Source organism: Arctopsyche grandis, chromosome 10, assembly GCF_051622035.1.
Source record: "Arctopsyche grandis isolate Sample6627 chromosome 10, ASM5162203v2, whole genome shotgun sequence".
NCBI classification, from domain to species: Eukaryota; Metazoa; Arthropoda; class Insecta; order Trichoptera; family Hydropsychidae; genus Arctopsyche; species Arctopsyche grandis.
This window is the reverse complement of record NC_135364.1, coordinates 28,038,182-28,055,655: the sequence shown is the minus strand read 5'-3', so window position 1 is coordinate 28,055,655 and position 17,474 is coordinate 28,038,182. Positions and strand designations below refer to the sequence as shown.

Sequence of the window (17,474 nt, the reverse complement as noted above, 5' to 3'; positions counted from 1 at the left end):
TAAATATTCTATATATATATATATATATATATATATATATATATATATATATATATATATATATATATATACATATATATATATATATATATATATATATATATATATATATATATATATATATATATATATATATATATATATATACATATACGGAGTGGTTACTATTTAAGTTAGGTTCGATTCCCACTAACAGCTGTTGGCCAGACCTTGGTTTGTGACTCCAGGTCGATCGTTTCCTTTCAGAGTTTGCCAATCTTTCTGATTTTCATTGAAACGATTGCTGTTAAATTATTCAACAGACACACAGACAGACCGACAAGCAGAGACAGAATAGATATATTATATTTACAATGTACTTCAATGCAAGGTATTATTAATTAAATATTACTCTAAGTTTTGCTGTCCATAACATGACGTTGAAAATTACTTTTATTTTTAAAATATACACCTAATTTTGAAAGAGACTTTGTATGTAAGTATTTTTGGTTGGGAACATCGAAAACAAAACAAAGTTTCTATGACGATGATTCGATATATATTTTTTTCGATTCAAATAAATTTAATAAAAAAACAAATTTTTATTTATAATTTTTTTTTATTACATTTTATGTAATAAAAAAAAGGGATGGCCCTACAGGTAAACCCAAATGCGCCTTCCTGGCCAATTACAAACAATACAGCATTTTTATTATACAAGTCGCTGAATTACGAGACACTAAAAACTCGCAAATTAACGAGACATCTATGAATTGTACATAAATTTTATTGTACATTAATCATACTCAAATAGTGATGACATAGTAGGTAGGAAGGTTTTTAGTCAATTTTTAATCGGGAACCGTTTCAACAATGAAATCAGAGAAAATTGGCAAACTCTGGTAGGAAACGATCGACCTGGAGCTCAAATATCCAGGTCTGACCAGCAGCACTATAGATATACTCAGAAAAATTATTTTCAATCGAGGTCAGCTCATGGGATCGAACCCGGTGCCTCTCGGTGCTAGGCAAAAGCTTAACAACCGAGCTATGCTGCTGGCTAAATGAATATTTACTATTAGATTCGCCATGTTCGAGCTGTTATTACTATTAATATTACAAACACCAAGCGAAGTCGGGTAAAACAACTAATCGTCTATAAAATATAAATTTTCGTTAATATCAACAACTTACGTATATTAAAATTTTATATTAAAGTTTTACTAATGTAAATATTTCAAAATACGAAACATGAATTCAAAACTAACAAAAAATAAAAGCCAAATTCTACCGACCGCTATACGCACGAACAATGTTGTATTTTTTGACCAAAATACAATGCGAAACTGAAACGAAATGTAATTGGCCATCATGGGTTGAGTGTGGGGCGAATGCGTTGGATGAACATTTTACGTAAGTCTCAGTTCGACTATATCATTTATTTTCATTCGATATGTCAAGAATCTCGGAGAAGCAGAATAAACGTATTACAGGCCACCATTATTTTTACATATGTATGTATGTACCTCTTTACGCTTCACTTACGATTACAATTCAGGAAAAAAATTGGGTCTTATCCGATCGTTTTCATACTTTGCCATATTGTCATTATGGTCATCAATGTAAGTAAATGGATCCTCCGCCATTACAATGGTGCAAAAATATCGTGTAAGACGTGTTTGAAATTTGAATTTTTTTAAATCTGGTTAAACGCAAAACATTACATTTAAATTTTTGCGAGATATTTCTCGAAGCGAAGAAAAGTGGACTCATGACATTTTCAATTATAATTTCAATATTTTATTTATTTATTTATTTTTATTTTTTTGCTTTTATTATTTTGTTTTATTGTTACAATCAATATACACTCGTCATTACAAGTTGCTCCAATGCGACGAGTATACGTTTTAACGGTCAGAAATACAATATACATATCAGAAAACGTAGCATATAACAATTAATCAGAAATAATTATCATAGAGACAACTATGGATTATTTTTAGATTTAGTGTACAATTTTATATATCTAATAAATACGAAATTATAGAGATGTCTATAGAGATATCTATAGATTTCAGATTACTGTGCATAATTTTTACAAATTATACACAGACAGATTTTTGTGATAACAGGAAATGATCTAATACCAATTTTTCAGGAACCGTTTCAGCAATGATCAGATAAAATTGGCAAACTCTGATAGAGAAACGATCGATTTGGAGTCACAAAACCCCCAAACCTAACCAGCAGTTTGACGACGACTCGAACCTTCGGTCTCAGTGGTGCTAATTATATACGCTACCATTAATCCAAACTGATGGCCAAAATATGTATTTACATATTTGGCCATACTGTCAATTTGGGGCAATCTTTTATGGTAAATGTTGAATCAAATATTTGAAAACAATTATCGATTGATAAAACGAAATAATGAAAGAAAACGACAGTTTGTAATCCCGTGTATTAATCAAATGAAAACGAACAGACGTGGACAGACAGTGCTTATCGTCGATAATGCCATATGTCGGATACAATTTCGATAGTTCCGTATGATGATTTTCCCACAATTTTCCACGCAATATGCAAATCAGGATCTAAACTGTCGAACCTGTAGATAAACAGCCTCGAAATTTTATCTCGCTAATAAAAATCCCATTCCGTTCAGTGCATTTCAATTGCGAATGGTCCTTTTGATGCTATTGCGTCAAATTAAACCGAGATTATTATGTACATTTTTATCTGTGATTTAGGTACCTTGCGTGGGTTTTGCAATTACGTGAGTCATAAGAATGAATCTGTTTTTAGATGTGTCTTCGGGGGAAAAGTGTCTTGGATTCGTCACGTCTGTTTGTTCAATTGTCGCCAGTGATTTTCCTTACGATTGATAAATAGGCTGATTTTATTTATTCGGCATTGTGTGCTCACATAAGTACACACAATAGCACCAATATATATATTTCGTGGTAAATGTATTAAGAATAGATGAAAAACAGTTTGAATTTTCTAATTATTGACCGGTTTGAAAGCCGGCAATCCAGCTAAAGTGGACACATTTATGCCAAGTATAAAACTTTATGGGAAAAGCAAGGAACGGAATTTGCTTCGGGCCAGTTAAATAAAATGCGACAGAATATACATAATAGTGAGATGTATTCTGCAAATTGCCACATTTAAATCTCAATCGAATCAATTGATAATTTCTTAAGTGTAAGACGCCGTTTGTGTGTGAAAAGCTTGCGGAAATTCAGATGGTGTAATATAATTGTAAATTTTTGTACGCCACTGTACATACGTAAATCGATAAAAACTTCTAAAAATGAATGTTCAAGTTGAGCCTTAATCAAAAACAACGCTCTTATTTGAAATATTGTACAATTTCGTCGAAGAATTTGAATGAATGCTGAAAAGTTTGAATCGTATGAGAGAAAATTCAGTATTATTTGGAAAAGTGTACGTATTGATGTCTGAAGTTATTTAATATACATGTATACTATAATATGCACAACTAATCAATATAACAATCATCGTGATGTATTGTAATAATAATACAATAATACATATATATAAAAACGAATGCGATGTATATATGTTTGTGGGTATGTGGTGGACGCGTCGACCAATATGGAGATTTCAAAATAACAAATTTTAGAATGCCAGGAATATATACATATGTTGTGTCTAGATGTATTTAATAAAATAAATACACGCGCACAACCAATCAGCGTGAAGTGGTCCACGTGGACCAAAACGTTTGACCAATTAGAGCAACGACGATACATTCTGACCAATGGGTGCATTTTCAGCATCCGCTATAGGGATGTTTCGTGACGACCGATCGGGGGAAGCTGGGTAGTGGGGAAGTGGGGGGAGGGGGTTGGAATGTCTGACATGTGCTCCTGATATTGAGCACCTGACTTGGAACGGGTGACTTCAGCGTTAGATGCGCTGCGCGGGAGCGTACACACATACACATTAACGAAGACACACACACACACATTCATTCATCATTTCGAACGGGTGAACGAGTTGATCGGCGAGCGTGGAATGCGCGCACTCAACATTTTACTATTAATATTTGCATAAAGTTCGCTCAAACAATAAATTGAGTTTTCCTGATGTTTTGAATATTGGGAAAATTCATTTGCATACATTTTTGAAAACTATTAAAATTGAAAATAAAATGTGTTTTTTCCTCACTTGGTGCTTAAAATAAGTTTTGATTGTTATTGAGTGGAGTTTTAAAAGTTCGGAAAAATTCTCAAGCTCTAGAGTTCATGGAAAAGTACAATGCTCGTCTTTGTAGTTTACTAACTACAACTTATGTACATCAAGCCCACAACTTGCATCACACAACTACGTAAAGAAGAAAGTTGTGTGATGCAAAGAATGGGTAGTATAATTAATGCAATTATTCAAGAAATGCTTAGGATAGAAGAATTGATGATATGTAACAATTTCGGAATTGCTTCAATTAGAATTGTTTCTCATAAATAATCATCTCAATATTATACATTGAAATATATGTATACGTTTAAAATTTAATGATAAATAGAGCATTTTCAAAAGGCGATATATTGGCTTATTTCCTTTTAGTATCGGAGTTCTGGGTACTAAAAGGTCTAAGACCCCAGCTTTTCTATTATATCATAGTATCGTAAAATTTCCATATTTTCATACATACATAAACAAAGATATTTTCCTCGAAGCAATCTCATTTTCAAATTTTTCTATATTACGACTATTTTTGAAGTTGAATTTTAGTATGATTTGTATTATTATGTATATTATATTTTTATTTTGTTTGGCTCATAAACCATTATTTGGCTGAAAAAAAAGCTTATTTATTACACAAAACTATTAATGTTGAAGGAGTATAAATCAGTGGTGGATGTGTAATTCTTTTAATTGTGTGGTCACGTGATCAACCCCTAGCTTTGTGCTGCTGGGCAGACCTTTGATATGTAACTACAAGATTGATCGTTTCCCATCAGAGTTGCCAATATATCAGATTTCATTGAAACGGTTCCAAAAAATTTGCAACTTTGTCTTGTTTCTCGCATAATTCGAACCCACAGCAAATTCGTCCATAGGTGTATGATTGTTGTAATTGTTGTAATCAATGTTTGTGTTTGGCCTTGAATAGTACTTAAAATACTCATGTACAAATTTTCACTATAGATGTCGTGTAAAAATAAATAAATGGGTGTATACCTGTATAAATAAATAAATAAATTTTATTTGTATTTTCTACATAAATTGACATATGTATGTATGTATGTATATTTTATTTTTATTGTTACAAATCAATATATACTCGCCATTACAGATTTGCTCCAATGCGACGGGTGTACGTTAACGAAATACAGAATACATAAACAATCAGAAATCAGAAATACAGTAATACATACATATACAATCAGAATATATAGCATATAACAATTAATCAGAAATAATAATCATAGAGACATCTATGGATTATTTTTAGATTTTTTTTGTATACAATTTTTATACATATAATAAATACTAAATTATAGAGATGTCTATAGAGATTACTATAGATTTCAGATTACTGTGTATAATTATTACAAATTATACACAGGCAGATTTTTGTGACAACAGGATTAGATCTAATACCAATTTTCAGGAACCGTTTCAGCAATGATCAGATAAAATTGGCAAACTCTGATAGAAAAACGATCGATTTGGAGTCACAAAACCCCCAAATCTAACCAGCAGAATGTCAAGGACTCGAACCTTTGACCTCAGTGGTGCTAAATATATACGCTACCACTAAGCCAAACTGCTGGCTAGCATAAATATGTATATTGATTATTATTTGGAATAAAATCTTATTATTATTATTATTTAATATTTTGAACTATTTTAAATTATATATTATATTTTATATATATATTATATATATATTATATTTTATAATATGTATACTTAAATATTCATAAACAACTACAATATTTATTGTTTCTTGTATGAATTTACATATTTATAGCATAAATAAAAAAAATAATTTTTTTTTGAAGTTCATACATACATGTTTATATATAAATATATATTTTTTTCTAAAAATAAGATAAATATATACATTGAAGCATTCACCAAAATTAGCCAAAAAATCTATGGATATGATTTATAAATATTTTATTTGCTTGCACATTCAATAGACTTTCAACTCCATTGGGATTGAAATACAATTATTTAAACTATATCCCCAAAATGAGAAAAATATATATGTACGTACTCAGAAACTTCCACCAAAAATTAAAAAATAAAAAAAACTATCGAGAAATATCGTAAAGCCATTTAAATAGATTTTTTTTGCTTCCAGATTCAATAGACCTAAATAGAATTCCACTTTTCAATTGGAAATGAATAGCTGAATTATTACAAAGAAAATGCTTTACTAGACTCTAAATATTTTAAATAAATATATTAAATTAATAAATATTTTTATGAAGGCTTATATTTATATTTATTTTTATTTTACATACCAGGAAAGCGAAACAGGTAAACCCCAATTCAATTTATTGGCCAATTAAAAACATTACAGCATTTTTTTATTTGATAAATCGCTGAATTTCGGGATGCTGTAAAACTTATAAATAACAAAGACATCTATGAATTTTAAAATTGTACATAAATTTTACTGTACATAAATCATATTCAAATAAGATGAATTTTGCCAATTTGATGGAGGAACCGTTTTAAAAATAAAATCAGAAAAACCCAAACTTTGTCACACGACCAAATCGTTTGCAAGCTAAGAAGAGGTATGTAATAAAAATCATCGAAAGCGAAGTAAGAAGAGGCTAGTAATAAAAATAAAAAAAAATACAAATTAATCAAATTAAAAACATTTCTGCATAATACGAACATTCTACCACTATTAAGCCGACAAACACTTAATTCAGCGATTTAATTTATTTTCAACCGAGCTGAGATAGACGAGACTAAGAGGTGGACAGGGGGTGGTGGGTGGGAGGGGGAGGGGGGGTGGTATATACTTAACCATTTTACTATAACCATTCGAATTGAATGAGTATCGTCGCTGTTGATATGGCTGGGGTTTATACGTGTATATGTGGTAAATTGCGTAAGTGTGGGGGTTGGGGGCGGGGGCGTGCGCTCCGTAAGCGTATAAAAGGCGATGCCGGGGGCGGCAGGAGCTCACTGTGGAACTCAGCCACCTGTCGTAGGCCACCTGCTGCACCAACTGTTGCTGCCTGTTGTTGCCTGTTGCTACCAAAGTCTTGCACCACACGTGAGTACCAAGCTTGAAAAACCCTTAAATTCAAATAAATCAACCACCCCAATACATTCGAAAAATTTTACACCCACTTTGAAAAATGTTTTGCATTTTTTTTCACTTTATTATATTTGAATTTGAACATATAGTTGAATTTGAAAACATACAGAATTGAATTTGAACATATGCAGATTTTAATTTGAACATATACAGATTTTAATTTGAACATATGTACATACATACATATATTGCGAGGCATTGTTCGGGTGGATGAAATAATAAAAAATAATAAAGAAAATAATAAAAAAAACCCCGTCTACGGTCTTACATAGTTTAAGTACCATCAAACGATGTTGTTGAGTTAAAAGCTGTAGATTTTCATATCACAAATATACGTGCAAGCATTAAATTTTATATATTTAAGATAAAATGTATGTTATTATTTTATTATGTAAGCAAAGAGAGCAATCTCCCGAAGGCAATTTTGTATCTTGTCCGTCTTTTTTATATTTAAGTTTAATTTTGTTTTGCGGTATAAAATTTTAAACGCACGACCGTGTTCTTTTTCGACAATATAATTATTTTATTGTGTTTTGTGGGAGAAAATTCGGCTTTTTGTATGGTTTTGTTTGAAAATCGTTGTTGTTCATTTGATGAAAGAGTTTTCGCAAGCACGGGAAATTTAATATCGAGTAGCGGAAATCTAATTTATTGTATAATTTAATTAAAAATATTGACTGGGAATTCAATAAATATCTATACAATTGTATAAGGAATTAAATGTTGCAGTTTGCGATCGCTATTTAAATGCTAAAATATGTTTGTATAAGTTGAATCAGTTATGAACACAAATATTTAAGATTAAAGCCAAAGTTTATACAAAGGATTAACTTTTATAACTTTAGTACGAATTTTTCAATTAAAAAACAACAATTCTGTGGTTCCAAGATAAAGAATAACTATATATAATTTTACTAAAATTCAAACACATTGATTAAAAATTCGTAGCATACTTTAAATTTACACTTAGAATTTTTTAACACTTTTTTATTATTTTTAACATATACATATACTATATAAAAGATTATTTTTAACATATACCCATACATTTACAAACATACATTTTTTTATAAAATTCATTATTTCATTATATACGCTGAAATTAATTTTAAATAAAAAAATATTATAGAAAACGCAGCAAGCAATTATATGTATATTTTTTTTCTTTCAAGGTTGAAAAATAAGTATTAAAAAAAAACTCTTATATAAATTCCACCCTTTAAAGGTTGAAATGTAATTTTCAAATTTTTATTTCATTTACATTTATATATACAAAAATATATCCGCAAAAGAAAATAATAGATTATGCAACAACTTTTCGACAAATTGTGGTCTATTTTAATATATAATATCATACAATTATGTATATTATAATATCAGAGAAACTGAGCTTTGTTCGATTATCATCCTCATAATGTTATATTACCTATATTTAGTTAAATTTTCAATTTTAAAATACGTACGATGACCGGTAAAATCCGTAAGAGCTTCATTAGATTAATGTATAAGGTTTCTGAATATTTACACTTCACAAATAGAAATCGTCCGAACTACAAGATATGTTTCATTACATTAGTAATGCTTTTTTGAAAAGTATTTCGGCAACGATGTTCTGGTTTATATGGGGTACAAAAAGGGTAATTTCACCTCTAAATGAGCTAATGAGTTTTCCAATGAAAGCTGAGATTTATTTAATCTATTTGAACTAGGCGGAATGAAAACTGTCAGTCTGTTTTCTAAGGAATATACACAAAATTGTACAAGATTGATTTTGATTTTTAAATGCTTTTTATTATTACTAAATTATGTTCACAATACATCTTATATTTATTGTAATAACTACTGATCTACTGATCATTTTCTATTTTACAATTTTAATTTAATTTTGTTATTAATCATATTATTCTAATGTTAATGTACAGCATTAAAGGAAAACGAGCTCAAAAACCTACTTACAATTCTTATAAATGCTCATAATACATCTATGTAATACATAATATTAATTAAAGACTCTCTAAAGTCCACGATCTAAAGCAGATTGTATTTAGGTAATCTGTGTGTTATACCTGAAGGGTATAAACATTTTGTTGTAATCACCGAGACTCTTCACAAGTGTGTTAGTATGGTTATCAGTAATTCTCATAAAATCTACTGGTTAGTTTGTTAGTAATGTCTGTAAAAAATGGAATATTATTATTGGCTAGTTTAATCATATGGAAATATACAAAGTTTTTACATAATGAAGGCGCATTAAAATTAACATACCTATATATTAGATGAACAATTTTCTAACATATGTATTGGGCAGGTTTTGAATGCAAAGGAAATAGTTAAGTTGTAAATGTATGTACGAGTGAAAAAAATCGTGATATTCATGAGATAAAACGGTATATGTACTTAAAATAATAAGTGAAATTTGGCACTCGAAAATTTAGACAGATTAAATTACAACCTAAGTTTGAGTGTGCGTAATGAGATTATACATCTATTACAACAAAACACACGCATTGCGTAGGTACACATTTATTAAAATTAAAATTTAATGTGACGAAAAGCTTTCAGCGAGCGAGCACGATTGTCGAAAGTTTCCACTACGCAGTTCTATGATATTATTATGTATACCCTACTTGATAATACGTTTAATTAATAATTAAACAGATCCGTCCCGTGTAAGTACGACAGGCGCGGTTAAGAAATTGGGCAAGTTTCGCGGCTTTAACCTTTTGCCCCAACGCTAGTGTTGAGATTCATCTGCTAAGTCGCAGCATTTATCGCAGTTAACCGGTTATTATTATAATATATATAACAACGGAATCTCACCGGAGGGTCTTATCCGTTTTGACTCTTACCCTTTGGAGTCCTACTACTAAGCTCGCGGCCTTTAAAAGGCGTCGTTTTCGGATCTTATTGGAATTTTCTCAGGTGTCACTAATTAAAGCTATCTGCTTTTCACGTTTAGAATGTCGAGTGGAGGCCTCTTTCCTTGCAGTCTTTCATATAAGGACAGCCAATAAGGAAAGTGTACGCGTGTCTGAACAAAAATGAGAAGCTTTGAAGAGAAAAAGGGCTATTTGGAAAGCTTATTTTTTTATTAATGGACGTAGTTTAGAGTAATGAATCTTATTGTCTTGATTCATTTTTTAATATTCTCAACTTTTTGTGAATTTATTTTGTTCAAAATAAAAGTCAATCCAGTCGAAATTTAAGCGCAAAAGTTTCCTTAGTTGAAAAAAATACGGTAAAATTTTTACTCACCATGTTTAAAGAGATTTTTTCAGAATTCCGAAATTTAAATCTAAAAAAAGAGATATTAATATATATATATATATATATATATATATATATATATATATATATATATATATATATATATATATATATATATATATATATATATATATATGTATATATATAACCACTCAACCAACTATGATGGAACTAGGGCTTCCAAGCCGGCTTAAACCGAAACCGAAAAACCGGCTTTTTGAACATCTTTCGAAAAACCGAAAACCGGCTTTTTTGCTCAATCAACCGGATTTTTACGGTTTCCTGTAATTAATGTTTTTCTTCTCAAAACTAACAATTATGAATTTCAAATTTCTATAAAAGATCAAAAAAATGTGTATTGGATTCAAACTTTCTTTGAACAACAAAAAAAAAGGTATGGCACTTAGCGGTGGCTTTAGGATATAGTAATGGACGAAGTTATTAACCTATAAAATTTTATTGAAAGTAGTTTCAATAATTTTCAATAAGCCTTTTCAGAATTTCGGCAAATTGGGTTTTCCATAATTTGTAGTTTTTGCACGATATTATTTTTGATAGATACATAGTAGCTGATTTAAATCATTTAGTTATTTGTGCGTATTCGGGATCTGCCATTTTACGGCTGTGATATTTGTAATGATCTTATGAAAGTTCATAATGTTAATAACTCAATTTAACTCACAAGCAATTATTAAGTGGACAGCAGCGCCTTGTCCATACAAACGTACTATACTTATCCCTTCCTCAATTATGGCACTAGAGAAATTATTTTTTAATATGCTATGGATATCTACCATTGGGGTGCATCTATCGTTTTATTTTTTTGATTAATTATTTTTTATAGGAGCTAGGAGCCGCCAAACATCTATAAAATCGCCTCTTTTTTACACCCACGAAACGAGTCCAGCGTGCTTATTTAACGGTCGATTTTAGAAAAAAAAATACGCCAATAGATGCACAGAAAGTATCTTTCTCATACTGATGATGAAATTTTTTTAAAAATTGGTCCAGTTTTGGAGGAGAAAATAGGAGAATACGAAACCTCGATTTTGTCAATTTAAAATACGTTTTATCTGGTCGAAGCGCAACTGTCGCATTCACTCAATATATAAATTGAAATATATTGTCGCATTCACTCAATATATACATACACGCAATATATATATCGAAGAAAGGAACGGTAACAAAATTAAGGTTTCGGGTGTACAGCCCTCTTAAGGGCAGAATTCTGTATTCAGCAATTACATTTACAATTACAGCAACATACATAGAAAATTCTAAAAATTACTCAAAGCACTTGTTCCATTTGAAATTGAATATGTTATTTGTTGGAGAAGATAGAAGAGCGCGAGTCAAAAAATAAGTGGCATACATATTTATGAATTGTATTTCTTTGCACAGTAAATTTCGCATATCTGGTAAATGAGAATCATGAGGGATTGAAAATTCGTATTCGAGAGCACACACTCATATCCTTTACCCCTTAGGCAAAATTCAATATTAGCATTTGGGTTTTTTTTTTTGCGTTCAAATGTCAAACGCGTCATATACTTGCACATTTTTCCGAGGAAAAGCTACTTACATACATACATATATAAGACGTGCCATATTCACATCTAGTGTATTGTTTGTTCAAATATTCAAGTCTTTATTGTCATACATTTCAGTATGATGATGGATTCAGTTTATGGATGACGTACGAAAATGAAATATGGGGACGCGTTTTAACCGTGAAATGTTTGCGTTATCTTTTCGTTTTAATTAATTCACGACGTACTATGCAAACTAAGCTATCAGAGCTGTTTCAAATTGGGCGATCGTTCAGGTGAAAATTCAAATGATGCAATAATTAAATTATATAAATTAAAGCGTGGGAGTCTATCTGAAGATCCGATCTCTCGTTCGACACTATACAATCTTCCGTAGACAAAAGTGAGCTTTTATTCCTTGCGAATAAAGGTCTCATAATAGAGAATGGGGAACTTATATACTACAATAGACGACATCTTCTTATCCCTATAGAAAACGATCTGCGAATGACACTTCAAAATCCATCGAACGGCGTCTCTGCTCAAACAGATTAGGATCTAACATAAACAATTAATGTGAACGTTTGTATTTAATTCAAATATATGTATGTGGTAGTTCTGTTGACTTTCTTTGAAATTACATTTCTATCACGTGTAAGAAAAGTCTCACGATGAATATATCTACTTTTATTATATACATATGTGTATATCGTGCGATGTTTTATGATATGAATCAACATATGAGAATGCTGCGAGTAAGTACGGGGTAAAATATGTAATATGTATTCATGAAAATTTATTAAAATTTTATTCTTTTGACTTTTGGGCGAACGGAGAATGGAAAGTTGACTTTGAATAACACAAAACGTTTAACTTGATATGTGTTTGAAGATTAATTTCATTTTCGGATTGGATTACAAATAGAATGAGACTTGAAAGACAAGCAAATCAAATAAAATGTATTATATATTTAAATGTAATGAGATTATAGCTAATGTTAATACGCTTTTTTTCAAACAAAGCTTTATGAAATTGAACAAAAGATACAAAATCATTTAAGCAATTTTTCGAATATTTTTAAGCCACTACAATATATCTATGAACTTTTGAAGAATTTCATACAATTATCCCTAGTTTTATCAAATTTGAAAGAACGGTTTCAGAAAAAAATGTAGTATTCAGTCTAAATTGTAGTATTATAAGATAGTATATCAAATTTGGAGGATCTCACTGTAGATTTGCATAGTTTATGAACAAATAAACACACAAACAAGTTGAAGGAGTGCAGAATGTTCATCAAAGGACGGCTCATACATGAACTGTTCATCAAATATCATTCATCAAGATGACTGGAATTTTGACTGTTTCATATTTTATGAACAGTCCTTTTAATGAAAAATCTATGTATGAATCGACATTGATGAACAGTTCTACTTTTCATTAATTTTTAAATGTATCAGAAGAAGATAATTAATTCAAAAGTATGAATCATTAATTAGAATTTTAACTAACGTTATAGTCAAAAAAAATATTTGGGAAAATTATATAAACCGCTTAAACAAAGCTAATCTTCATTTATTTTTATTAAATTTATTTGAATCGATTAAATATAATATTCAAATACAGCCAATCAGAAATGAATGTTTTTTTATATATTAATCGGAAATCGGGTCTGAAATTGGAACCGCGAATCGGAATTGGAAACTGAAACAGGAATCCGGATCCGGAACTGAAACAGGAATCGGGAATTGGAACTGAAAAAAGAATCGGGATCTGGAACTGAAAAAGGAATCCGGATCTGGAACTGAAAAAGGAATCGACATCGAAATAGATAGCGATGTCATTGTCTTAGAAAATTAGATTTTTTTTGATAACGTCACGGATTCCACGAACCAAAACTAACATACATACATACATATAAAGTCTCTTCGGAAATTATATATTAGATATGATGCAAAATTACTAGAAGAAGGGGTTGTTATGAAATATTTCCTACATATTACGGTTTGATAATATTTTTTCATACCACTTAACACAAGTTTATACAAGCTTTTCCAATACAGTGTTATCAATTGTGCCGGTTCATATCAAACGAAACAGATTTGTTATCAAACTCTCAATAATTTCTAAATTTGTTTGCACAGCGAATATTAGTGAAGGCTTCAAGGGGAATGAAAAAAAGTTTTCAATGAAAAATCGATACGCGAAAATCGAATTACATCAGGTGTGACGTTGTCGTTATCGCGTTGATAAACCGAGGCCTCTTCGTTCATAAATGTGACACAAAAGTGTCAGTGCAACTTCAATTTGCACTGATATATGATTTGCATATTGAAAATGAATGTCGATCGACGTTTTTTTATTATCAAATGTAATGCAATACGTTTAACTTTAGTTAATTTTATATGAAATAATGCAAGGAGAATTTTCCACCGTAAAAACTCATGGCTGTTTGTGTTTTTGATAAGCATTGCATTTTCACTAATCCCTTGTGAAATTTATTTCATCGATTTTTATCATAAGAAGTGTCATTTTTTCACACAAAATTTGATTTTAGTATAGCATATAACTACATAAATGTTGTATGTACTTGTTTTCCATGAATTTAAAAATAGATTTACGTCATTCGATACAAAACAAATCTGATCTAATAGTTTCCATTAAACTATAATATACCTAAATATTTACTTTACACATGTGTGCATACGTATGTGTATACATATGTATGTACATATATGGAGACGAGTTTAATATCTACTACATAATTATGTTGGTAAAATTTATGAATTGTTTGTAGAATTATGAAAATATTTCGCTTGATACGGAAATTCATGAGATGTTTTATTAAAATTTGAACAATATTCTGACTTTCCTGCTTTCGATACTTTCCAAATATAGACCGTTTTTAATTTGGATGTAGTTTAAGCTTTTGATGTTCACAACTTTGTGAACAGTATTTAGATATTGTATATGTACAATATGCTTTTGTTAAGGTTTGTAAGTCAAATTTTATCGCTAGATTTTATGAGTTTGCAAGGAATATGAGAAAATATAAGTACATTGTAAAATAAACGATTTACATATACATACATAGTGAATACAAAGTAAATAATATTTGGTTGAAAAAGTACGTTTTTCAGAAATCATTTCAATAATTTATATAATTTTGCAATGTGATAAGATTATTGATGTAAGAATTATCTATAAAATACCAAGACTCGTAATAAAACACATGCTCTATAAAAACTATGAAACTGCAATCTGGTATTGATACTGATGTCAAATCAATTAAAATCTGTAGCTCAATTTTTTTTGCAATTACCCAATCCTATTTTATTTCAATTGAACCTTTGAATCTTGAACTGAACCTTTGAATCGCTCCAAAGAAACGAGTGTACTAATACAGATGCGACACAATAATACACAATAATACAGATGCGAATTCATACAAACATAATCCACAGTGACATGTATGGAGAATGTTTTGCAGCATTTTATTATAGAAATTGACGAACCTCAAGACGCTGAATAACTTGAGATTTGCAAGAGAGATATGAAAGGAAATGCCAATTTAATGGAACCATTTCAATAAAAATCAGAAAAATTGTCAAACTCCAAAAGGAAACGATCGACCTGGAGTCACAAACCAAGGTCTGACCAACAGCTACTAGTAGGAATCGAATCGTGACCACTCTATTCGAAAGCACAATATGCTAACTGCTAATCCAAGCTGTTGGTTTTGATTTGATTTAATTTACATAAGTGTATATTAATTTGATTTGATAACCTAATCTCTACGTTACAGTACCTATCATTTTTGTTCCCTTTACTACATATGTACATATGTAGTTGAAGTACTGAATATTGAATCATCGAAATTCATCCAATATATGTATGTACATATGTACATACATACACGTACATATGTATACAATTGCAAAAAATTTAGTTAAAAATCATGCAATAAAAATAAAAATAAACACGTCTAAAATTCACAGAATTCATTAAAAACTTCATCATCGAATTTCACCCGAGCACATGATACGTAGGGGCGGAACAAAATTAAAAGCCCAAAGAAGATATGTAGGGGTAGATTTGAACGCGTTAAAATCGGAAACCAGACCGTAGCGAATCCAATTTTCGAAACAATAAATACACCCCCGTTCGTAATGAACGTATGGGGGTGGAGGTCCATTGTCAACAGTTTCCACGACTCTCGCCTCAATTAAGCAAAACCCCATAATCTCCTTAAAGACAAACATATGCACGGTTTGGTCGGTTCGCATGTTTTTGCCCGCTTTACATAATTGAGTTTCGCTTCACCGAAAACACCTTTGTTAATCAAAAGTCAAAATAGGCGCGTGCAAATGCCGAATTTCCGCGCGTGTCAAGTGTCAAATGACACTATAAACGACTTCGGAGTGACTCTATAGGCTGATTCGGTTTTACTCATTGTAAAAAGGCATGATTGCAGAGATCGTTAGGGAAAAGTGAGCGAACTGTAGATGAACATAACATACATATACTATAATAGTGTTTTTACTCGGCTTCGCTCGGTAATTGTAATATAAACCGCTTAAACATGCCCAATCTATGTAATACTAAACATTTTATTAAAGGTCAATGGACAAATAGTATGGGAGAAAAACCCACGGCGGACAGAAATGAAATTGTGAGGATATATAGATAAATGTCTCTAGTTTATCATGGTAAAGGTCGCTTTCTTGTGGGTTGTGGGAATATTGAAAAACCTGTCGGGTACGTACATCAACATCACGCGGGACGTACATCAACTCGCCAAAACCCTTTACTTACTAAAGTTTTGTAAGCGTCGAAGGGTAGATACCCGTGGAGAAGAAACCAAAACAAACCCGGAAGAAAAAAACTTATTGAAAAAATTGATTTTGCGCTGAATAGTCCATGCGCTGAATTGTCGTTGCGCTGAGTTGTCTGCGCCGAAAGGTCGGCGCTAAGTTGGTTTGCGCTGATTTGTCGTGCCACCATTTATGTATTATATTTCTATAGTTACAATACCAATTTAATGTATAAGTTTGAGTACAACAGTGGCGGAAATTTTTATTTTTCTGTCGCACAGCTTGTAGGATAAGTTGTTAACGTTGAAAGCGGCAAATCACTAATTGATCTTTACTTCAGTTATATTAATCAAATCCAAATTAATATTTAATTTTTTTCATACATATATTCTGGCACAGTTTTGTTACCTAGCGCTTTTTGATAGGGCGGTTTTGTCGACGCGAGGTAATGTTGGGGTGGTTTGTCGGAACGATTATTTTCTGAGCGGTTTTGACAGCACATAATATACATCAATATCATATCTATCTGTTACAGTGCAGTTTCAATTGATTATTTTGTCGGAT

At 30.7% G+C, this 17,474-nt stretch overlaps 1 protein-coding gene across 1 annotated transcript in view; it reads left to right on the top strand.

The window, feature by feature from the left end:
* The first annotated feature begins 7,169 nt into the window (after positions 1 to 7,169).
* Dh31 (diuretic hormone class 2) overlaps positions 7,170 to 17,474 on the top strand; it is a 61,270-nt gene continuing 50,965 nt past the window's right edge. Inside the window, exon 1 of the mRNA XM_077440324.1 lies at positions 7,170 to 7,255. The gene's annotated coding sequence lies outside the window, so the exon portion shown is untranslated. The remainder of the gene's footprint in view (positions 7,256 to 17,474) is intronic.